This window comes from Xenopus laevis, chromosome 8L, assembly GCF_017654675.1.
Source record: "Xenopus laevis strain J_2021 chromosome 8L, Xenopus_laevis_v10.1, whole genome shotgun sequence".
NCBI lineage: Eukaryota > Metazoa > Chordata > Amphibia > Anura > Pipidae > Xenopus > Xenopus laevis.
Window position 1 is genome coordinate 56,501,711 of NC_054385.1, and position 26,349 is coordinate 56,528,059.

General features: G+C 38.0%; 1 protein-coding gene across 1 annotated transcript in view; it reads right to left on the reverse strand.

The window, feature by feature from the left end:
- Positions 1-13,778, reverse strand: part of tent5d.L (terminal nucleotidyltransferase 5D L homeolog) — a 97,034-nt gene extending 83,256 nt beyond the window's left edge. Inside the window, exon 1 of the mRNA XM_018229954.2 lies at positions 13,521-13,778. The gene's annotated coding sequence lies outside the window, so the exon portion shown is untranslated. The remainder of the gene's footprint in view (positions 1-13,520) is intronic.
- Positions 13,779-26,349: the final 12,571 nt, after the last annotated feature.

Here is a 26,349-nt window from a genome sequence, read left to right on the forward strand (position 1 = left end):
TTGACTTATATTTAACTTCGGCAGCTCTGAGATCATCAGATTGCCAGATTTTACAACATATCACAATTAAAATGAAGAGGTAACAGAGTGACTCAAAAATGTGGCGGTATAGCATGTGGCATGACACAAAGGGGGTTATTAATTAAAGTCCGAATGCCAAAAACTTGAAAAATTCAAGTTTTTGGCAAATAAATAAAGTCATGCCACATGCTATACTATACCTCCATATTTTTGAGTCACTCTTTTACCTCTTCATTTTAATTGTGATCTATTGTACCCAGATCAGAAGGCAAGAGGAAGCAGAGGAGGCAGGACTCCAAAACCCTAACCCCTACACCCAATTGACCAGCACTATGATAATGCAATTGTCCTGTGTTGACTGCAGGGGTTTATACCAAGTCTAGAGTGGTACAAAAAATAGTCATAATGTAAAGGGGGTTATTTATCAAGGTTAAGTTTTAGAGGTTTAATGAACTCACAACTCAAACGTTTTTCAGATTAAAGGAAACACTTGAATGTAAAAACTTGAATCAGTGAATTCGAGGTGAACAACTCGAAAACTTGAATTAATCGAGTTTTCACCAAAAAAAAACTTGAATTAAAGGGGTGGTTAACTTAAATATGTTGTAAAATGGCCAAATCTAAGCAAATTGAAATTATTATTTAATTTTTATAGTTTTTTAATTTGCCTTCGTCTTCTGACTCTTTCCAGATTTCTAAGTGGGGTCACTGACCCCATCTAAAAACATATGCTCTGTAAGGCTACAAATGTATTGTTATAGCTACTTTTTATTACTTATTTGTCTATTCAGACCCTCTCCTATTCCTATTCCAGTCTCTTATTCAAATCAATGCAAGGTTGCTAGATTAATTTGGACCCTAGCAACCAGATTGCTGAAATTGCAAACTGGAGAGCTGCTGAATAAAAAGCTAAAAAACTCAAAAACCACAAATAATAAAAAATAAAAACCAATTGAAAATTGTCTCAGAACATCACTCTCTATTTCACATTAAAAATTAATTTAAAGATGAACAACCACTATAATCGAGTTTTCGAGCGAAACCCACCAAAAAAATCCCGAAACATCATGAAGGCTACAAACATTTTCAAATGGTTGAAGGGACCTCGGCCATTGACTTCTACATGACCTTGACAGGTTTTATAATTATGTGCCATAATGTGTCATACACAGGGAGCAGTGCCTAGTCCCTCTTCTATAGCAGGTAACAATTATACGGCTCTGGTTATAAATAAGGGGAACTGAATCTAAAAACTGGCACCCAGGCAAAAGAATCAGTCAGGTTTTTCCACTTGTAAATAGTGAGCTGACATGATTTAAAAATGAGGCTCAATGTCCCTTCAAGCCATTAAAACTTAGAGGACCGATGTCAATGATCACCCTTCTCTGCATTTTATATGGTGTGGAGAAAGCCTACATCCAGTCTAAGGGTAAGCACACATGATGGGACGTTTTATTGTCTGCACTAAATCGCCTCAAGTGGAGGCTACAAAACATTCAGAATCACCTTTGTATTGAAGCAACTCTGAATTGCCAATTGTAAAATTACTTGTGTAATGGATTCAAATTGCTCCCTCGTTTTTTTTGCACAATTAAGTGAGTAAACTCTTCTGCAAGTAGTGTTGCCACCTGCCTGGTATTTATGTTACTAATAGGGAAAATGCATAAAAATATAGGAATGATTTTATTTTTTTCAAGAAAAGGTGGCAACCCTATCTGCAAGAGGTAATTCAGATTCACTGCCTTAAAATGTATTTTTGCTGGAGGCAAATTAGCATGGCTTATTAGAAAAATGTCCCTTTTGGGTGCTTACCTGAAAAATGCCCAGGTTATCTTTAGCCATGAGACTGGCCCCCTAGTATACAATCACCTATTCCAACAATAAAGCTCATGTCACAAAAAATCCCTAGAAATAGCATCCACTATAAATAACTACCTTCCCATAACATAGGCAATAATGTGGCATGGATCTCTATCTGACCTATTGAACCAAATTGTTATGTAGCACTACTTATTAAAAATGAATAACTTAAAGAAGATATAGCAACAACCATGAAAATGGTAAATTATATTATTATTACCTCCTTTTAAGAGTTTTTGTAAATAAAATTTAGGAAAAACTGGCAACTATTTTGACCAAAGCAGCACAACTGGTTTCCACTGAAAGCACCACAATGGGTTTCACTGTAAGTGCTGGATTCTTGCTGATCTGGTTAAAATCCATTGACCAGTTTGGAATAGCAGTGCACTTATGAGGTGTGCAGTTCAGCACTAAGTACATCTGCTGTTGGGTCTACGTTTTGGTTTTATTGTAAGCAGAGCACACTGAATTTGGAGACAAGTGTCCTCGTACAGTGAGCTCTGTAGGCATAGGACTTTGATGGGCCCCAGCAGCAGTGTGTCAAAGGCATCAGCCCTGCTGCTCTGGAGGGGAGATTAAATTGACACCCTTTTAGATCTTCAGAATTGTTAAACATTTACACAAACTATAAAAAAAATTACATAATTCAAAGGATAGTATATATTTTGCCTTTTTTGTTTATTTTATTTTAACAGCCAGTAAGAAAAATTATTTCACCGCCTGCTAAATTCCTATTGGGGGTCTAAGACTTTTTCAAAAACTTTTTTTTTTCAATTCTACTTTTTGCAGACTCTGCAATCTTTGTACCACCCCTCCCACAGAAAAGAATGGTGTGTGCCAGCTCCTGAGTAACAAAAAGTCTGCTTAAATTCTAAGACAAATTATAAATAGGATGAAACTTATATGTGGACTACAAAAGCAAAGAAAAAAAAATGAAACATTTCAATTATTAAAGCAGAATAAGCTCACCCAATAGCAATTGTTATACCTTTGTTAGAAGACAATACCTTGTAAAATGCCAAAACAATCCATTAAATGTTTCCAATAATTGTTTTTTTTTTGTTTTTAACCTTCTACAGCACAAATGACTTTGTCAATGCAATGCCTATTTATTCGTTTAATGCAGAGTTCAGTATCCTCAAAACAGAATAAAAATAAAACCATTACTTGAATTTTGTAACTTGCATTTCAGAATTATTTATTTTTAATTAATCCTACAGGTATGACATCCTTTATTCGGAAACCTGTTATCCAGAAAGCTCCAACTTAGGGAAGGTCATCTCCCATAGAGCTACTTTAAATAATTGACATTTTTAAAAATGATTTCCTTTTACTCTTTAGTAATAAAACAGTTTAATGTACTTGATCCTAATAAAGCTGCATGAATCCATATTGCTGGCAAAACAATGCTATTGGATTTTTTTTTAATGCTTTATAGCAGACTTTAAGGCATGGAGATCCAAATAATAGGAAGATCATTTATCTGGATAACCACAGGTCCCAAGTAGGGATGGGCGCATCTGTGCTGTTCACTTATGGGAAAAATTTGCAAAATGCATTGAAGACAATGGGCGTCTAAATATTTTTGATGCACGTCAATTTTAAACGAGCATCAATTTTTATATGTGCGACTATTTGCTCCAAATGCATTAAAGTCAATGGGCGTACAATAAGTTTAACGGCTACAATTTTTATGCACTTGTGGCAAAACATGGAAATTTGCCGCAAATTCGTGTCTGCCAAATTTATTCACCCATCATTAGATCCTAATTAAGCTGCATGAATCCATATTGCACACAATGCTATTGTATTTTTTTTTAATGGTTTATTGCAGACTTAAGGCATGGTAATCCAAATTAAAGGAAGATCATTTATCTGTATAACCACAGGTCCCAAGTAGTGATCTGTGCCGTTTGCGAAATTCGCGAAACAGTGAAAAATTCGTAAAATGCATTGAAGTCAATGGGTGTCAAAATAATTTTGATGTGCGTCAATTTTGACACGAGCATCAATTTTTATATGTGTGGCTATTTGGTCAAATAAGTTTGACGGGAGACAATTTCTATGCGCTTGCAGCGAAACGCGGAAATTCGCCTGCAAATTTGTCATCATTTGTAATCATTAATCCCAAGCATTCCAGATAAAACATTCTATACCTTTAATAAGATGACACTAATAAACAGACATACCAAATAATAACATTTTAGGTAAAAGCTGGAAAATCACGACCCTTGATGCATTATTACTATTTTACATTGCCCATAGCTATACAAACGTATTCCATTATTTTGAAGAACAACTGCAAAGTATTAAGTGTGCTGATGTTTGTTTTCTAATACTTGTGGCGACCTGCAGTGATGTCAGCCTGTTTTAATCTGATGCCCAGACATGAAGCTTGCCTTTTCAATGAGTTTTGTTGTCCAAGCTCTGCAGCTCCTTCCTGTTATTATGAGAAGGATGTTTCTTGTTACTTCTTATTGGGAAAACTATCAACAAAGGGAACCTTCATATTTCATGGCAGAAAAGGTTTACATTGGATTTCCCACATTTGCGAGTTCTGGTTTCACCTGGGCAGGAAGTGCAGTCATCATTTAAATCTATTGCAGATGAGTTTAAATTGGGGCTATGAAATTAGAACCACTCACACCGACTCTCTTTGGTTCAGCATATATACTGATCCTTTGCTCGCCGTTTGGATTTATTATACAGAGTTAAAGCAGTGGAATGTAACTTTATGTATAACATATCACTGAGAGGCATAAGATATATTTCCACTTATTCAGTAGCTTTGGTAGTTAAATAATGCTGTCTTTGGCTGGCAAGGGATCCTGGGTAATACAGTTCAAGGGTTACTGATACAATGATCTGTGATTTCATCCTGCCATATCCAATAATTCAAAAAGCTTAGCTTCTTTAAATTGTTGCCTTGAAAAATATTAATTCCAATAAAAAATAAATATTCATATAATAATTGTGAGCAACACCCCTCACTATGGGGTCTATTTTGCTAGCATTTGCATTTCCTTGTTTTTCACAAATTTGTTTTTTTATTTCTCTTTATGAGATTTATGAAATGTAAAATCCATGAAAAACTCAATTACAAATTAAAGCAGTCAGGGTCCCATAGAAGTCAACGGGAGCCGATCGTATTGAGCATTTTTTTTAGCCATTCAGACTTCTAGAGGTTTTCGGATTTTTTTCCGCTTGTAATCATCTCAAAAACTAAAATTTTTAGAGGTTTTAGACATATTTGTATTTTTTCAAATCATTCAGGACTATTTTTTATTTTTTTTACTATTCGGATCCTTTAATAACTTTCATGGCATTCGTGGTTTTAGAGAAATATGGAGAATGTATTATCGGTCGCTAACACAAAAATCGTTCGCAATTCATTTGCAATGCAAATAGATGTTCGCAAAATGAAAAATGTTGCCTTTGCGAACACTTTGCCCTTCATGTGACAGTAGGATAGCAACTGCTATTTTGCGTCAAAATATTTAACGAAACTCCAAAGCAGGTGTTACAGGTTCGCAATGTGCAATTAACATTCGCAATGCAATAAAAGCCTAAGGGAGACTATAAGGGTACAACTACAAGGACGATTTCCCTGCGATTCGGCCGGATCCGACACTCTGCGCCAAAATGCAGGCATCAAGTCGGATGCAACGGAAAAAAAGGCAAGCAACAGGAATGTTGGATGGTGTCGCAGCCTTCATCTGACGCGACACGACTGCGTCTGCATCCGACAGTTGTGTCGCGTCGGATGAACCCTGCGACCCCATCCGATATTTGTATTTTTTACCTTGTTATCCGTTGCATCCGACTTGATGCTTGCGTTATGGCGCAGAGCGTCAGATCCGGCACAATCGTGGGGAAATCATCGTGTAGTTGTACCCTTACATTGCGACAAACTTTGACACTTTTTGCAAATTTTATTACATTTCCCCCATTGAGTTTAATCTGGGTTTCAAAAAGCTCTAAACCACTAAAATTCAACCTTTAATAAATGGGCTTCTAAGATGTTGTATATTATTTGTAATAAGACTCCATAACAATGATGTGGAGAGTAATTATTAGACTGCACCTTCCACCATTCTTTCACTATAGAAAAAATTGTATTTGTTGTGGAACAGTGGAAGTTATAAATCATCATGCAAAGAAGAGGCAAAGGTTTTGGGTCCTCATTTCCAAGGAATGTAACTGAGGCAGGAGACCCATAAGGCACGCAGTAAAGGAGTCCTGAATTTATTATGCTAAATTATAAACTCCACACATTTGTCAGAAAAAAAGCAATCTGATATAGTCTGTTGAAGAATCATTTATATATTTATGATGAACATTCCAAGATACTAATGGTTTAGTAATGCTATTCTTGTTCTTTTTTTGGGTTGGGGGGACCTCCATGTTCAAACTTTTGATTTAATGCAGGCACTGTAAAACTAGTATAACCCATTGAAGTCAATAGCACTAAATGGCACAAAGTAGTGTAAAAGTGTTAAGTGCTTAATGCTGTTCTTACACAGCTTATTCTATAGCTAACAGTGTTTTATGACAGTTTTACATGGATATATCAAATGGGGGTCAACGACCGCAGCGGTTAAAGTTATTGTTCTGTGCATCTAAAATATAATTGTTATTGCTTTTTATTGCTCAACTTTCTGTTAACTCTCTCTCCTATTAATCTCCCAGTCGCTCCTACAAACCACTATTTTTAGAAATAAAGAAATTTTACAGTATGAGGTGGAGTGTCCCTGCAACAGAACATCGGTGCACATGTGTGTCCCCTAGATAAGGAAGTCTTAATTTTGCTTTAGTTTCAGTTAAATGTGGGCATGTGACCCTCCCAGAGGGGACTAGTAAAAGATTACACAAAGCTCCCGACGGTTCCCTAAGTAAAACACAAATCATTTCGTGCTGTAGGGATCTCCTTTGTCAAGATTTTTTTAGTTAAAACATATATATCAACCAAAGGCCTCAAATCTACATGCCATGTCTGATTAACAAAGCAGAATGTTTAATCACTTAGGCAACATGTTCTGGATGCGTTGAAGACCTCCCTAAGACTTGAGGGGTTAAGTTAGCCTGAATTATGATGGTATAGAGCAGTGATCCCCAACCAGTAGCTCGCGAGCAACATGTTGCTCTCCAACCCCTTGGATGTTGCTCCCAGTGGCCTCAAAGCAGGAGCTTATTTTTGAATTTCAGGCTTGGAGGCAAGTTTTAGTTGCATAAAAACCAGTTGTACTGCAAAACAGAGCCTCAATGTTGGTTGACAATCCACATAGGGGCTACTAAATGACCAATCACAGCATTTATTTGGCACCCAAAGAACATTTTTCATGCTAGTGTTGCTCCCCAACTCCTTTTACTTCTGAATGTTGCTCACGGGTTCTAAAGGTTGGGGATCCCTGGTATAGAGTGATACAATGAAAACTAAGTAGACGCAATTCAGAATCTTTTTTGTTATTCTAACTAAACTGAGATCTTTTCTTTTCAGTGAATCTATGTAAGGTATCGCAAATTATTTCACTTGTATCACACGGACTAAATTGCTGTCACATGGGATACAATATATTATTGATATGTTAGTGGTATTTCAAGTAAAATTAAAACCACATTTCGCTTCAATGTGTTTTTCGTTTTCCATATGTTTTTCACCCAAAGGCATTGCACATCTTGAAGATCAATTTGCAGACACATGTCAGCACGTCTTCTTTATGCATATGGTATTTCCTCATGGTGCTGCTTGATTGGCATGTGTCTGTTGGGCTCGGGGTATCTGATTTCAAGAAAAATATATGTCAGGTGCACATGCTGAAATGAAGCACTTACACATTGCATGTAGACCAACCTCAAGGAATTCCGTTGGCTTCGGTTATCAAAACCCAATTTACATGCACGCAAAGCTGGAGTATATTTTCCCCTTATGTATCGAGGAGCAGAAAAGGTTCTCCAAAGGTTGCCAGCACTCTCGAAAAGAGGAATTAATTTGCCTGGTTGCAGAAACAACAAAATATCTGCAACAACTGTAGAAAGATCCGCACTCACAGGTCTTATAGAGAAAAATAAATAATTTATTAGTTACACAGGACTGACGTTTCGGACTACCCAAGGCTTTTCTCAAAGTGGCAAATGATTCACAGTCATGCCTTATATTCACTCACTGGCGGGAAACATCAGCTATAACAAAACTCATATAATCATGGTCGCAGACAAAAACAATTAAACAATTAACACATTCATTCACCATATAATCGGCAAGGTATAACATAAGTTCAAAAATACACAGCAAGTTAAAAACAAGTTACCAAACCCCTAGTTAAAAACAAGACACAATGTAGCCTTATATTACTCAATCCATCTAGGCATGCTACATAGTTATTAATATTACAAATGTGTCGCTTATTGAGAAACAATTCGGTATCAAACACAATAAATATCAATCCCCCATTTTTCCAGACAGAGCAGTATAAGATATGAAATGGTTTATCCAGTGGAAAAATGGGGATTGATATTTATTGTGTTTGATACCGAATTGTTTCTCAATAAGCGACACATTTGTAATATTAATAACTATGTAGCATGCCTAGATGGATTGAGTAATATAAGTGATGATCTGTCCTGTTTCACCGAAACAGTACAGAATTTAACAAGTAAACAATATATTTGGGCACGTTATGTGAACTACCGTTCCTAATGAAATGGCCTCTAGTGTGCATGTTTGTTGTGTAAATGTGATTTGAGCCTTAAATTGTAAGCTCCACTGGGGCAAGAACTGATGTTTATGATGGGCAATCCCTGTTAAGCCCTGCATAACAAGTTGGCACTATAAATAAATGATGATAATAATTTAAAATTCACCCTGCTGGTCCAGGTAGACATGTATAAAGAATATGAAAAAGGTTCAAATACACTTACGATACATTACAGAAAACTTGTCAGCTTGCAGCCCTGCTTTCTTCCAATCACGTGACCCAGCTAAAATATTTATTTGCACATGGGAAGTATAAAATACCAATATTTTACAATACCTGTATGTTTACAATCTATAACAAGCATCCATTTACCTGGCATGGTAACATACAAGATAAATACAGTCCATGATGTGGGCAACCCCAGTTATATCAAGGCTGCTATGTGTCAAAAGCTTTTGGAGAAGCCAATCAAATGAGTCCCAGTCCCACTGCAATGCATGCCTGCTCCCCATTAGCTCTCTAGAAGGTCTAAACTATATTTGGGATGATTTTGTGTAAAGGGAAGTATAAAACAGAAATGCCGATATACCAAGCACTGTTTAAGTATACGGTTTCTACATATTACCTCTTCAAGGTCCCAGGGACTAGAAGGGAACCCAGAAGTTTCAAGTGAAAAGGTTTAGTTTGTAAGGGTGTTTTGTAATGTTAAAGCCTGCAGCAGTATTACATACAATGTTAGTGCTCCTAATAGCAAAGCTCAGTACCAGCTAAACTGATTCTCATGAGTGGAGCCAGTAGGCAACATAAACTTTGATTCTTATTTATCCTGCATCTACAATAAGGGCCCTGATAACTGCACTGAAATTCCAAACAAACAATCTTATGCCTATGTCCATTTCACCTATTTATTATACTTTTATTAAGCAACTTCTTTATCAGCATTCAGTGCCGGGCCAGGTCTGTAAGTTGCCCCATGCAACCCAGCTGGCCATTGGCAACTTCGGTCCCCACCGCAGCTGTACGCAAGGGTGCGCAACCGAGGACTAGCGTGCGTAACTGTGCACAACCGAGGATGCGCGTGCGGAACGGCGAGCAGCCGAGGACACACGTGCCTAACCGTGCACAAAGCACTTGGACTTCACAGAGCGCACCCACTTTTCAATGTGGTAACACTTGCCAGACTAGGGGAAGGCTGCATATAAGGTAAGTGCCTGGCGCCCCAAATTTTGCGCCCAAGGCACGTGCCTCTTGTTCCTACCCCTAGTTCCGGCCCTATCAGCATTCATATTTTATTTCCTTGGTGTATCATTAATACCCACACCTGCTAATACTTTAGTGACCTGATAAACCTTTGCCCTTGGTTAGTTTTGAAAATGAAGGAGCAGTCCACTTTAGTGAATGAGCCACAATAATTCCTACAGTCAGAAATGATATTACAGGTATATAGATTTATTAGTAGGGATGCACCGAATCCACTATTTTAGGATTCAACCAAATCCTGAATCCTTTGTGAAAGATTTGGACTGAATCCAAACCCTAATTTGCATATGTAAATTATGGAAATGAGGGGAAAAGAAAACTGCGCAAACAGCACACATTTGTTTGTGTGATGAAAAGTCACATGATTTTTTTGATCCTGCTGAAAAAGGCCAAATCTTGGCCAAATCCCGAACCGAATCCTGGATTTGGTGCAGTCCTATTTTTTTTTGTAATTGGAGCTAAAGAAGGAATGATTAAAAATCATTTATCTTAAGTGTTCTTTTGCCTGAACTTCTTTTTCAGCTGCCACATCTGCATCCAAACAAATAAGTGTTTCTATGGTGTACATGAAAGTCTTATCACAGGCCAGGACATTATATAAAATATATAGTATATTATAGAGAGCAGTCTGAAGCGACTCTCTAGGCTATGGGCACTAAAATAAGAGTATAGCTGTAAGTTCTTGCATTCCATATATTTCTTGCAGTGTCAGACTGGGGTACGTTGATATCTCTGGGCCCTGGCTATTTGTGGTCCTTATTTTCCAGCTGGGGATTTTCGGGGGGGGGGGGGAAACCTGACCAGCATACTAGCCCCAAAACAAATCAGTTCCCTGCGCTAGGCAAATAATCAGAATCCTATCCTATGTAGATAGAGAAGATGGGGCCCCCCATGACTTAGGCCCACCAGGATTTGAAAAATCGTTTTTTAATATTACACAATTTTTCACTCAAAAAAAAAGTTTGATTCACGGAAAGAAAATAGGAACATTAATAAATCAGCCCCTAGATTTCATGATTGTACTCCATTACTAACCTGTGGTTACCCCAAGAACATGTTCTGTCCAATGGAGGACATATTTTCCATCTGTTGCATAAGGGATCTGCTGCAGAAGTTTGGACACATGGGCCTGGATTACATGAAGCAGCTACCACAATAGAAAAAGCCTTGCCTCTAACCTGCAACAGCTCAGCTGTAATGAGTCATGTTGTGACTGACAGTTTTACCCTACAACTCTTTCTATACACGCATGCAGTCCCAGCACTCATTTGGTTACGTCAGGACTTCCTATAAAATTAATATTGCCAAGAAAATGCATTAAACAGAAAACTCAAAATCTTGATGATAAATCAAGGGGGAATACAAATATAAAGCTGCATGTTCCAAATGAAGACTGGGTTTAATTACAGGTTTCCTCACTCATGCTGAAAAGGCATTTTCAGCTGGAGCCCCCAAATACTTATGGTTCTTCCCTAATCAAATTACTTCATCATTACAACGATATATGCAGAATGTGAATCATAAACACGCATTATCTAAATACAGTATAGCTTCTACATCTGCTTGCTGTTTGTGTGTGTGTATGTTTAATCTTGCATATAACAATGCAATGCTGTCTGTATGAATCTTGCATGATTCTGGAATTTTAACTTCATTATACTGGGATCGTGCAAGCGTTCTATTAGTGCCATGAATACATATAATGAGCCTGCTAGTCAGTGCCAAGAACACAAGCCAAAAGTGTGTATAGGGAGAGAGAAAGGAAGTTTTCTAGCGCAATAAGTAATTGTTTGATCGAGCTGTGACATGTTAATCTAACCTTGACATAAACTGGCCCCTTATCACAATCTGTGTTGTACTGAGGGTGGTTGGACCCAATAGCACATGCAATTTAAGGGACCCATCTGGTGGAAATAAAGGGCTAATTTCTACCTTCATTTGAATTCACTCTGTTAACTGTAAATCTGTATGGGAAGCCTTACTTGATTTGAAGGAGCTTAAATATTTTTAAAAAAATGAAACGTTTTAAAGGGGTGGTTTATCTTTTAGTTATCTTTTAATATGCACATTCTAAGCAAATTTTCAATTGGTCTTCATTTTTTCTTTTTTATAGTTTTTGAATGATGTGCCTTCTTCTTCTGACTCTTTCCAGCTTTCAAATGAGGATCACTGACCCCTTCTCAAAGAACAAATGCTCTGTAAGGCTACAAATGTATTTGTTATTTCTTTATTACTAATCTTTATATTCAAGCCTTCTCCTATTCATATTCCATTTAAAGGACCAGTAACATCAAAAAAAAAATTAAAAAAATCGTTAGTATACATTGAAAAAAAAACCCACCAAGACAAATGAAACTTTATTAAGAAATAACTTACCAAAACTCTGCTTGCGCTCCTCTTCCGAAAAGGAAATCGGGCGATTCATCCTGGCACGCTCGATTCCGCCTCCCTGCCTTCCTTATAGGAGATAGCCATGGAGGAGAAGTCACCCTTTCTGAAGAGGAGCAGAAGCAGAGTTTTGGTAAGGTATTTCTTAATAAAGGCTTTGCGAATTTAAAGTTTAATTTGTCTTGGTATACATTTTTCAATGTATACTAAAAAAATTTTGTTGTTACTGGTCCTTTAAATGAATGCATGGTTGCTAGGGTAATCTGGACCCTAGCAACCTGGTTGTTGAAATTGCAGACTGAAGAGCTGCTGAATAAAAACCAAAATAACTTAAAAACCAAAAATAATTAAAAAATTAAAACCTATTGCAAATTGTCTCAGAATATCACTCTCTACATCATACAAAAATTTATTTTAAAGGTCAGCTTCCCCTTTAAATGCAAAGAGAAGTACTTTCTTATATGGCCTCCCTTCCCCAACTAGTAAGCTGGTGTCATCTGCTTTGTCTGTCATTTCATCCTTAGCGATGAGCTTTCTTCCATTCAACCGCAGGGGAGCGCAAGAGTAGACGCACTCAATTATTGTGAAGGGGGCTGTACTCACACAGAGGCATGTATGCGCCAAACGCAGGTGAAATTCAACATGCTGCTTCCCACCTGCATTTGGCGGTTACACGACTGGTGTGAGTACAGCCCCCTTCACAATAATTTAGTGCGTCTACTCCTGCGATCCCCTGCGGCTGAAAGGAAGAAAGTGCAACTCAGGGGAGTGCAGGAAAAACCGCTTTTTTTGCTTTGGTGGAGGCATCACTTGCAGAGCTGCTTTCTAAAATATCATCCTCATCAGGCTGCAATGAACCAGAGCCACTGAATTCATGCTGCAGAAAGTAGATTGCCCTTTGAATAAAATCTCCTCTAGAAATTTTAGAACCCTTATTTTAATCAGATCTACAAAAACAGCATCAATATCCATGCCTCAATTTGAACTATAAACAGTCTAATTGGCTGTAGCTCTCTGTAAAGTAGTGAGAGATCGCAGTCCCTGTGTTAGTGCAAACAGCCCATAAACTGCTATACACAGAGGTGCTCCCATTCTATTATTGTTGTTATGTATTATGTATATTATTGTTTATATACATGTCTATTATTATGTTATGTATATTCTAATAGAAAATATCCCTTGCATTATATAGAATATTATATAGAGAGACGTAAAATTATATCTTTTATGTATTTATAATTTATGTATTTATATGTACATTGATGTTTGGATGAAATTGAATTTGGGGTCACTTACCAACAGGTTATTACTTTTGCCATTGTTTAGAATGTGCAGTGAAACAGTCAGATCCTTTGTGCAAGCGAGCGAGCCTTTGGCTGTAATAGGCCTGATGCAAGCAATTTCCTCAGTGACTAAGAGAGCAGCTGTGAACACTTAGCAGCTAATCAGTGCAATTCAGCTCACCTGTGTGAGGGAAACATGGCAGGCACTGCTGTTGCTGCTGCAGACCACAAGAAAATCAGAGAAATATTTCATAGGAATGAGGCCTATTCAATAGCTGCAGAAATAACCTGGCAAATATACGGCACTGTGTTAGCTAACCCAATATATTCAGCTGGCTTATGTCAGCAAGGGCATTTTCTCTGCAGGCATATTTCCTACCTGACCAATCACAATGTGCTGTTCCATGGCACCAAAATCTGTTCCATGTGCCTGCACCTAGGTCAACACAATAGTCCTGGATGCAGGCACAGGGAAAGGCTGATGCCAGCATAGGGGCTGATTGCCCTTTGTTTATTTGCAGGCCAATTATCAGCTACATCTGGCATTAACCATTTAAGTGTTTTAAAGGGAATCTTGCGAAAACGAAAATTTAATATAAGCTTCATCTCATTGAAATAAGACACTTTCTTAATGCAATCAATTAAAAATTGTATACTGTTTAAGAAATAATCAAGGTAGTCTTCAGCATCGCACTCTCCACAAACTGTCACTCTTTATGCTCTCTGAGGTCTGGGTCAGATTTTGTTTGATAGGTAGGTCTAATACGTCTTTTAAGGGGGAATCCTTTCTTAGCAGAATAATTCAAATAACCAACTCCAGCACAAACAAAAGGAAACAAAATGAAACAAAATAACAGACTCCGGCAAACACCCTGCACACAGAGAAACAGGATTTCCATCAGAGCTGCTTTTAAAGAGTGAGAACCTAGGTTAAGGGTGCAACCTAGTGTTGCCACCTGTTCGGTTTTGACCCGGACAGCCTGTTTTTTTAAAGGGCTGTCTGGGTCAAAACTGCCTGCCCGGTTTTCCAAATTAGGAAACCTATGGATGACGCTGCAATCGACCAATAGACGATTGCCACATCATAGAAACGCCCCTGATAGCACTACCCTGTCATGGCCCAGCCCGCCCACATTACTTCACGGCCCTGCCCGGATTTAGACGGGCCATAAGGTGGCAACCCACCCAAAGGATGTATTAGACATAACTGTCAATGAAAAACTGATTCCACCTACTGCATGAAGACAGAATGAAGAGAGACAGGTTGCTCAGATGGCAAGTGTGAAGAATAACTTGATTATTTCATAAATGGTACAGAATTTTGAATTGATTATATTTGGAAAGAATCTTATTTCAACAAGATGATGCTTATACTAAAATTTCTTTGTGGCGATAGATCCCCTTTAAGGTGTTTTAAAGATTGCATCATTCCATAGTTTTGGAGAAACAATGGCAACCCTTTCTTGTAAAGGAGACAACCTATTTCTGGGGGTATTCCTGGGGGCTTTTGTATGTTAACTTGATACCTCTGTTAACCTATCTTGGGAACAAGCCCACCTTTCTTTTTGGCTTTTGAAATTGTGGCATTCCATACTCAAGTGTTTTTACAATGCAGATTTTTATTATATTTATTTAATTATTGAATAGTTATAAATAAGTAGCGATGGGCGATTTCCCACGAAATTTGCGAAAAATTCGTGACGCCGACGTCCATTTTTGACACCGGCGTCCGTCTGTTTTTGCCGACTTTTCACCAGCGAATTGTCGCGGGCGTTTTGCGAATTTATTCGCCGACGGTGAATCGCGCAAATTCGTCCGCAAATTCGCACCTGGCGAATAAATTCGCCCATCACTATAAATAAGTATATTTAGTGATCTCCATTGAGTCCCTTGGCATTCTGGTACTTAAAGAGTAGCAAAATTGGGGGGTTGTGGAAGCACTCATAAGGCTAAATCAAAGTATATTTAAGTATAATGGAAGTGCTACTTACAATGCACTTCCCTGGGCCCCTGTCTCATAAGTAATTCAGTATAAATGCAAGTGCATGTGTTTACAAAACAGGGGTTTTTTAGTTACAAAGTTATGATCATAAAGTTGAAAAGCCACATTAAAGAGTAGCATACAGTACCCCCTTTTTTAACACTGGTGCAATGACTAGGGCTTGTTCTGAGTATACAATTTGCCTATTATTCTATTAAAGGGGACCCCGTCACCCAAAAAAATTATTCAAAATCCTATTTTATCACATGAGTCAAGCAAAATTAACTTTAATTACACTATATAAATTGTTTGAATCTTGTTTCCTTCAGTCTGGGAATTCATAATTATAACAAGCAGGCAGGAGCCATTTTGTGGACACTGTTATTAAGACAAGTCTTGAATCATCTCAGAATCTTGTTTGTGCACCAGAATGGGGGACCCGATGTCCATCCCCATGTCCTGGCTACACAATTAAATGGTAAAGAGAACAGGGGAATATGTAGAGAGCAGTGACATGTAGGAAGTGCTGAATGGAAAGTGAAAGTAATTGCCTGCCCCGCCTCTATGCCCATGGCATAGAGGAGCGGCAGACAATATTTGATTGACAGCTGAGATGTTTAAATGAGCTTACAACAGCTATGAATGCTTTAATAAAAAATAGAAATTGGATTTCATGTTCAATTTGAAAAGGACTTTTGTTATACAGATTTTTGTGTCTGGGTGACAGGTCCACTTTAATTAGAAAATATCTGTTTTTTTTTAATTTATTTCTCCAAACAGGGTAAAATCTGAAAAAGAAACTAAAGCTACATTTTTACTTCCTGCTCCCAAACAGCAAGTCAAACTAACCAGCAGCCCACTGAGAAGCCTTTGTATAATGAGCTGCTCTTTATCAAAACAGATAACAGGCTGTCGCTGGAAAAAGGGGGGGGTTATTTATGCAGAGGTAAGTGATCAATCATTGCTCAATACAAATAATATGAAGCTGAACAATAACAGTTTGCATCATTATTACAACCCCTGTTAATTATATCAATCAATGAATTTAAGCTTTAAAATAAACTGAACTGCTATAAACACCCAAACTGTTGAAAAACAGACTATCACCTAGTAAGTCAATCAGGTAGTATGTCAATCAGCATTACAGAAGCACAGAAGTTCTATTTACTTTTTAGTCCAACAAGTATACACAGCCACACACCCTACAATCCACAAACTATTGCTATGGTGCTGCAGACACCCTAAATAGTAGGTGCATGTCATATTCTGTATCACAAACTTAAAGGAGCCCCTTTAAATTATTAAAAGGAACTTACCCCATTAATGTTTCATCAGTCCCCCCCCCCTTGCGACATTGATGCAAAGGTGGTCACCATATTTTGTGTTACTAGATACTCTTTCAGGCTATGTTGAGTTAAAAAGCAACAGATAGACAGACAAACATATATATTGTTCTTCTAGGGCTGTATCACTGACATGTGTCCTAGACTAATCATGTCCTATACCCTTTCCCACCTGTTCTGGAAGCACTTATTATGCTTTGTTAGTTCTTCCTGTTTTTAGTTTGCTTTAGTGTCTGAAATCTAGATTGAGAGAATATTAGACTCTTTCAATTTGTTGTTCTTTGAAACAAAGAATACGTTTTGTAAGAACATTCTGCCTGAAAGCCTGATTTACAGAAACAACTTCTAGGGGTCCAGTTTCCCCAATCTGTGTTATATTATGTTTCTGCAGAATTTATCTGATAGTTGTGCATGCTTGGCTGGGACATCAGATTCCATTTAAGTGATGTTTGATAGAGAGGGGCAAATGCAAGAACTGATCACTGGGCTTTAGTATAGGGAAGCTTAAAATGGATCTCAGTCCCCATTAAAATGGATCTCAGTCCCCATTAATTTACAGGAACAAGTTTCTTTCTGATTCCACCTTAAATGGACCTTGGTAAAAACATAAATACAAAATAAAGGTGCATTTGTTTTCCCTTACTGCTATCATAGTGTCAGAATATGTGCATGGTACATTAGGACATGAGATCAATGGTACATCAGTACATATTTCGGGTTAAATGCCCTTTTCTTAGCTAGATATTTTTGGAAGCCCATCTTGAAGATCAATTAGAGCTTGATTTCGGGTTTTCACTTATTTAATTCCCTAGATATTCATAAGGCTATGGCAGAAATGTTTTCTATATATTTGTAACTTTGTTATGGGTGAGAGGGTCCTGAACATATGTCGGGCCTCAAGGGTAGGCTTGAGCCAAATAAGTCTTAACACCACTGCCTTAGATAGATGTGAATTTTTACACTTAGATTTAAGGCACAAAAAGACAATCATCTAGACCAGAAAACTCACATGGCCAGTATATTCATTGGAGTATATATGTTTGGTAACCGCTATCAGGTGGTTTAAGGATAAAATGACACATTCTTGAGAATCTGCTACATCTGTTCATAATAAGAAATGTTTACATATTAACAGTCAGCACAAATTTGTAAACACACACATTGGAAACTTTTGGAGGAAATTATATTTGCCCTTTTCCTTTCTGAGCTTTTATTAAAAGCGTATGTCTGCATTGGCAGCGACTGAGGATGTAAATAGTTTGTAACACTGGATATGTTTCAGATTCTTTGTATACCTTTTATTCTGGTTCTATAGCCATACAATCCACGTTGGTTTATATAATTGTAATACAAATTATTATCTAATTAGAGACTAAACTTCAGAGGATTAAATGCATAGCAGGGTACTTATGTCAAAGTAACCTCAGCTCGGTATGTCAGAAACATTAAACCGAGAGCTTAGAGGAGAATTTTGCAAGGAGGCATTGCCTTGCAGTGGAATCAAGGGGTAAGCCATTCAATGGATAAAAAATACTGTATAGTGATCACATTGCCGGATTTATGGGATAATGCAATAAAACTAGCATAATTATCACATTTTTATATATATTTATTTATGGAGCACTTTATTTAAATCACCTGCGCACACTGCATTATTACCATGTATGTATAAAGCACCGACATGTTCCGCAGCACTGCACAATAACTGAGTGTATACACTTGAACATACAGATTACAAACGAAAATACAACCAGAAATTGGCACAAGAGCTAAGGATTAGGCCCGGCCTAATACATGAGACTAAAGAGTCAATGGCACCTTGCCAGGATCCGAATAATTGTAACAAAGTTGTCCGCTTGTGCTCATGAATTTCATACATATTTTGTCCAAATTATGCAAAGGTTTGAGCACTTAAAATGCAGCTATACACTATGTTGAAAATGAAGAAGCTAGTGGGTATGCATTTCATAAAACCTTTTAGCTAGCATTTTTAAATAGTCTACCACACCGTTGTACTCCCCGCTCCTCCTTCTAAAAACCTGCAGCCGCTGGTCCTGTGGGGGGGGGAGCGTGGTAGGTGCCATGAGGGCTGGGGGTCCACTGGGTTTTCTCCAGCCCAGTTTGACGCTGGACTTGCAGTACCATTATTCCCCTTGTAAGTATTTTTGTAGTTATGTATGTAAAAGAATTGTCTCTACGATAATGTCCAAGGAAATGTATAATAATTTTCGTTAAAACTGTTCTGTTAGATTCAGGGCTATAGCACAGGGCTCCCAATATGACATAGAACAACCTAAATACATTAACAGCCACTCAAGTTATAGGATGCCATTTGCACACATACTGACAAAGAGAATCCAGCACCATAACATTGCACCCGTGTGTACAAGTTGCAAAGAAGACCAAGAACAAGCACAGTCTGTAGATTTTGGAATACACAGTTACAATTAATAAACAGTTAATACAATTTCTGCAAACTGATGGATCTGTACAAAGAATGAGTTCCTGAAAAATACTGTTTTGCTAGTTTCCTGGGGAAAGGTATGGACATACAAAATATGGAATACCCCCTTATCCGGAAAGCCCCAGGTCCCAAGCATTCTGGATCCCATACCTTTATAGACTTTGGTTCTATGAGCATTAGGGGAGGTCAACAGATACATTTTGGTTACATAATTTGTAATATTAGACTGTACCACCAATTTTCATATTGCATTGTATCATTCATCTATTTGATATCTTGGGCTAGCCAGCACATCAGTGTCCCACCTAAAAAGCCTCTGTCTCTAGACACACTTGCCTTCCTTGCTTTAGCCACAGAGGGGCATGGCAAGTTATTTTGCAGACATTTGTGTGGCATCCAAACTTGCATTAAAAGTTAGTTGCATTGTAACATTTGACTCCTCATTTTTTTGTTGGATAAAGATCTGCTTCTTGGGTAAACTGGACAAATTAACAGATCTTCACATGTATAGAAAGCTTTAGACATTGAACAAAAACAGAGAAGATGACGATAAAACAGAGAAAGACTTACCCTCTCATCACTTGTGAAAATAAATAGTAGTCCTCACTGGTAAAATAAATCACATGCTCATCGCTGGCTTCTATGTTCTAAGCAGTTTCATGCCTGAGAGCAAAACATGGGAAGAGGAACTTGCTAAAGTAAATAATTTCATGTACATGCCTCGCTACATAAGCACTATAGCCTAGGCAGTATTGTATTATTTATGCAGCATCATAAGCAGTACATCATAAAGGAATAAGCCCTATCAACAGGAAAAGCAAAAAACATGCAATAAGAAAATAAACTAGTGCTTGCCCCATAGGGCTTACAGATGTCCCATTGGGAAGTGAGGCAGTTGATGGGATTTGGGAGACCAGAAGGCAATAGTGATGCTAGATGACTAAATGACAGTTGACTTAAGGCACTACCACAGGGCTTATCAAAATTGCTCATAACAATTCATGAATTAACAATAGAATAATATATCCAGACACCCATTCTGTACTAGTTTACATTCAAACTTTGCTCTGTGTTTTGTTTGGAGGGTCTACACCATGTCCTCCTTGTCAAGTTTACAACTGCTACAGAAACACATACTGTTGGTTTGCTCACACAGTTACTGTTTGTGTTCTATCTGATCCAGATAAAGGGATATATGTATTTATGTTCGCCTGACTGCCTTTTACAATACCTTCTTTGCATAGCTGCTGTGCATCAGAAATCCTAATCTATCATGCATTTTTATTCACATATTCTTGTGAAAGGGCTACTATATGCTTGTTCCTAGGAATCCCTGTGCTAGTATAATTTAATAGTATCTCGCCACAGAGTTTATAAAAACGTAAGGAGTTTTCCCTGCTATGAAAGATTCTGTGTGTGGCCCTAATTATCCCGCATCCCAGTGCTGTTATATATCACACCGCCAATCAGTCTGTAAGGCCATTCCCCCTTTTTTCTTCATGTAAAGGGAGTAGTGCCTAACAGGGTGATGGTAATAAATAATAATATAGAAATACACAGGATTAGTATAGGTTTCATGTATATGCCCTTCAGTTGTAATATAGAATATATTGGTGCTGTATAAAAACTTGCTGATAATAACGGAGGATAGTTAATGCACAGCATCTAAACACTAGATGCGTCAGGCATGTGAATTTTAGGAAATAGCCCTCACTGTGGGTAAAAAAGAACATGATTAGCATCTAATTGAGCTCTAACTGCAACAAATTCCTAAATGACTCATTTAAGTATATAAACTGCTCATGAAGAATCTGTTGTATTTGTTGTACCATTAATCGCAAGTGGTAGTTTATTGTCAGTGTTCTTTCTATATCAATGCAGTCCAATGCAGCATTTGTTATTCATTTGATCACATGCCCAGCACTGGTTAATCCCATTCTCAAAACTTAATTATTTTTCTGTAGCAATTTGTAGCAAACTTTGCACTTAAAATGGACATTTAATGCGATGGAATTCCAGGTAAATAGTTGTATTTTATGATGCTATTAATTTTGCTTTTTGCCTGGAAGTCTTGCCTGTTGCTTCTCTACCCAATGTCTTCCATATGTCCTAATACTGATACAGCCATTGTTGTGTGCTGCTTTGTTTAGGAATGATGTCTCCTGTGATTCACCAAATTTCAGTCTATTAAATGAGCAACCCTAGAGCTTTCACACATGGGTTATAAACAAAGAGGAGCCTTCAATTTGACAGCAGATCAAAGCCAACTGGGCCATTTAGTCTGCTTGATAAACAATTTCTCCATAGAACTGTCATATGTTTATCCCAAGCAGTTTTAAATCACTTTATCACTTGTAGGATTGTTATTCCTTCTTTTCCATACTTTCCATGGGTTAATATGTCTCTCTTTACACTACTGCTACTGTAGGTTTCCATCTGGCAGTCTTGGGGTACAATTTAGCCACCCAACATAGAAGTTGCCTTTTGTAATTTCATGACACTGTGCCTTAAGTATTTTGTACGATTTGTAGTACTGAGAGTAAAAATAACTTTGCTGACACTCAAGCCCTGGCTGAAGTTCTTGTCGGGGTTTCGGCTTACATAGTTATAACATCTGTGCACCAGGTGCCAAATTCCAAAAAGCACCAAAATGTTCTTTGTTTTTAGGCATCGTGGGCCCATGGTCAAATGCTCTTTTAAAACAAGAACTTGCAAATGGCACACGAGGAATATATATTGGGTTAAAGCCAAATGGTTTATGGTGCTGTTTTATATCTAAACTTTCCATCCAGCATCCCTTCCCTTTAGATACGATAACTGTTTATGGTGTAGTAGTCCAACTTCGGAAGATGAGCCACAGGTCAAACATCTGAGTATGGTGTTTCAATGAATTTAAGAAAAGTAAGAATAGCATTACATTTCTTGCTCCCATCCAATAACTATTTTAGTTGTATGAAATTATAAAATAAGTAAGACAAGCATAAAGTAAGATAAGCATTCTGAAGGTCAGGGTCGGAACTAGGGGTAGGCACAAGAGGCACGTGCCTTGGGCGCAAAGCTTGGGGGCGCCAGGCACTTACCTTATATGCAGCCTACCCCTAGTGTTACCACATTGAAAAGTGGGTGCGCTCTGTGAAGTCCAAGTGCTTTGTGCCCTTGGCTGTTCATCGATGCGCACGCGCGTCCTCAGTTGCGCATGGTTACGCACAATTACGCACGCGCGTCCTCGGTTGCGCGCGATTACGCGCGGTTACGCACAAGTAGGCACGCGCGTCCTCGGTTGCGCGCGGTTACGCACAATTACGCACGCGCGTCCTCGGTTGCGCACGCCTACGCACAATTACGCACGCGCGTCCTCAGTTGCGCACGGTTACGCACAATTACGCATGCGCGAACTCGGTTACGCACCGTAGCGCACAGCTGCGGCGGCGACCTAAGTTATCAACGGCCTGCAGACCTGGCCCGGCACTGCTGAAGGTTATTTCTTTCCTCTAAAAAAATTATTTTTTATTTCCTTATGGCAGAGGGTTGATGTTCATGCTGCGCCAAACAATTAAACTGAAAACTGCTATTTAAAGAAATTACTTCTTAGTACTTTGTTCTGACATTTTACTGCATATAGTTGATACAATAAATGAACATCTGAGACATACTTTTTGCATTGTGGATATGCAGCCATTAGTCTTATACATAGCCATGGGTTTACACTTGGAATCGTTACTGTATATCAGTGACATGGGGCACGTATATATGGTGGGTGACTTCTGCTGCCAACTTCTTTTTATTTGTAGGGCAATGTGGCTGCATTTGTGAGACTGGCCATGATACAAAGTAAATGTGGGTCCTCTACCCTTTTCCCTGATTAAATGGGTGGTTTGCCTTCAAGTTAATTTTAGTATGTTAAAAAATGTCTAATTCTAAGCAACTTTTCAATTTGTCATTATTATTTATTTTTTATAGTTTTTTTTTTTTATTTTCCTTCATCTTCAGCCTCGTTCCAGCTTTGAAATAGGGATCACTGACCCCTTCTAAAAACAAATGCTCTGTAAAGCTAAACATTAATTGTTATTGTGACTTTTTATTATTTATCTTTCTAGTTAGGCCATCTCCTATTCATGTCCCAGTCTCTTATTCAAATCAATGCATGGTACAGGGTAATATGAACCCGAGCAACCAGAAATTGCAAACTGCTGAGTTGCTGAATAAAAAGCTAAATAACTGAAAAACGACAAACAATAAAAAAATTAAAACCAATTGCAAATTGTCTCGGAAACCACTCTCTGCGTCATACTAAAAGGTAAACAATCCCTTTTGGAAATCATTTTCCATCATACATTCATTTAAAATGAATTCCTCATTTTAAAGTTATTTGTAAATATAATTGCACTTGAAAGATGTATCTGCTTGAAAATGTTTAATAATAATAAAATGTATTTTACTGTATATTATATGTATATTGGACATTTGCTGAAAATTTACATTAAAGGAGAAGGAAAGCTACTGAAGCAGTTTATTGCCAATAGATTAGCCACAATAGTGCAAGCTATAATACTATATTTATTCTGTAGAATACTTTACCATACAACAGCTCTAGAAGCTGTCTTTGTTAAGGATACATGTGTATAGAAAACGGATCCGCACACACACTGGTTAATGCAGTCAGGGAGTATCCCCTTTTGTGGAATACAAATAAGGGTTAAATACTGTGGAAAGTTGCATGATGGGAAAAGAAGGCGTGGGAAGTTGGGTTCAAATGGGTTACTGCACTAAGAATTGTATCCTGATGAAGGGTGGGTTCCCCCCGGGTGGGTTTCCCCCCCGAAACGTTGAATGTTTGGTGGCCGAATAAAAGGGGATACTCCCCGACTGCATTAACCAGTGTGTGTGCGGATCCGTTTTCTATACACATGCGTTGCTAAGGGACCCGGCCGGGTCAATGGAAGAAACGCACCACCAGTTGCAGGATTGGTGAACTACAGGTGTGCAGTAGGAGAAATTACTTTGTTTAGGATACAGCTGCCATATTTACATGGTGTGACATCACTTCCTGCCTGAATCTCCCCCTGCTCACCTATAGCTCTGGGCTCAGATTACAGCAGGGAGGGGGGAGAGGGAGAGAGGAGCAAACTGAGCATGCTCACGCCCTAGCCCTGGAGGTTTAAGATGAAAACAGGAAGTCTGATACACAAGTCCATATGTACACAATAGAAGGAAAGAAATGCTGTGTTTCTTTTGACAGAGGACTCAGAGCACATTTGCTTTGAGGGTTTACTGGTATATTTATATAGACCTTTCTGATAAAAGATTACTTCATTTTAGACTTTCCTTCTTCTTTAAGTTTCATTATGGAAAAACTGTTTTTGGGTGGAGATCTCTTTCAGGATTACACAATGTGGGATATATGTCATGATGTATGCTACTGAAAAAGCTTTGGTAAGTGGACGTGGTTGAAATGCATACCTTTATTTATGCACATCTGTACACACAAATATATATCAAGGCATATATGTTATACAAAGTGACATGTCTGAAGCACATTTATATGGATTCTGGCAGTGTATTGTATGTTTCTATAAGTCCCATGAATGCTGTGATTTTATTATTTACTATGGATTTCCAAGACCATGGTTTATGAGTGACTTTTTTCCTCTTCTCTTTATGTCTAACATGCTGTCCTTAACAAGCAAACCTATAAAGCACTGTCTGTGTTGCTGAAATGCAGCATCATGGCCAGGAACCCCTCCTTACACGTGTGTGCCTTACTGCAGAGCAATGATACTGTCACATTCTGTGTGACCTCTCTCTGAATATAATCACCATTTACGTGGCCCATTGAGATATTAGCCCTAGAGTGCATGCAAGTGTTTACCATTACATTTGTTAATCGTTTTTTAAGTTAAAATCTGCTCAAATGACTCGTTCAAAGGTTATGCAGCTCAGACATATAATTATGAGCATGTGGATTCAAAAAATAGAAAGGTTAAATATCTCTATATTGTCAGAAATATGCACACAGAAACAGTTTTGTTGTTGTTTGTGGTTCTCCTTCAGACCGCACAGCAAATTGCTATTTGGCCTGGCACTCCAGCAGCAGACAGAAAGCAAAAGTAAAATATAAAGTGTAATAACATTCTCAGCCAGAAAGATAACATGGTAGCTATTTTTTGAAAATACCTAGAGATGAAGGAGATGTCTATGAAGCCCTAGGGGTCTGTTTACTAAAGTGTGATGAATATACACACCAGAAAATTGTAAGAATTTTCTGTGCAAAGAAGTGCTATAAATAGTTGCCCGGTCAAAAATATTTTCTTGGGAATTGTCACCCTTTCAAAGGGTTTCACTTGAGTAAAGTCTAGCTACAAAGCTTTTTTTTGGAGACAATTCCTGATATTTGGTTGCCGACTTATCTCAGGACATAAACTCCAACCTTTTCCAGCCTCTCTTTAAATATTGGCTGCTATGAATTTGGATGCACCTATTGCATCAGATACTTTGACATAGCTGAGCAGGGAGAGTCGGTTCTGTCACTCATGCTGAGGATGGTGTTATTCTTCTATGGGATGGAGTCTACTGAAGGATATTGCTGAGGATAAGTGACAGAACCAGCTTTCTGCACTCAGCAAATTTAAGCCATGTGGATATTTTGGAAACAGTAAGTAATGCATGGATGGGAGACAGGTTTGGGTGGAGGGTTTAAAAATGAAAAAATAGAAATGTGTCAGTATTACGTAACTGTTATAATGGGATGCTGCAATAAACCCTCATCAACAACAATCTTGCATGATAACAACCCTAACCATCCAAGCTATCTTGTTTAAAGATATACTTTCACTTAGAAATCAGCCTGCCTGTATGATCTTGTGGAAGTTCTTTTATGTTCAGCCATTTTTAAAAAATATCCTATATATGAATATTAATGGTTGTTTCACAATGTAGGATGGCCCAATCCCTTAGCCCCGACAGACAGCTTTTTAAATACTGATTCATGGTTAGACAAACTATTTTCAGCAGAAAGTGATATAAAAGAAATAATATTTTGGATTTGATGCTCATG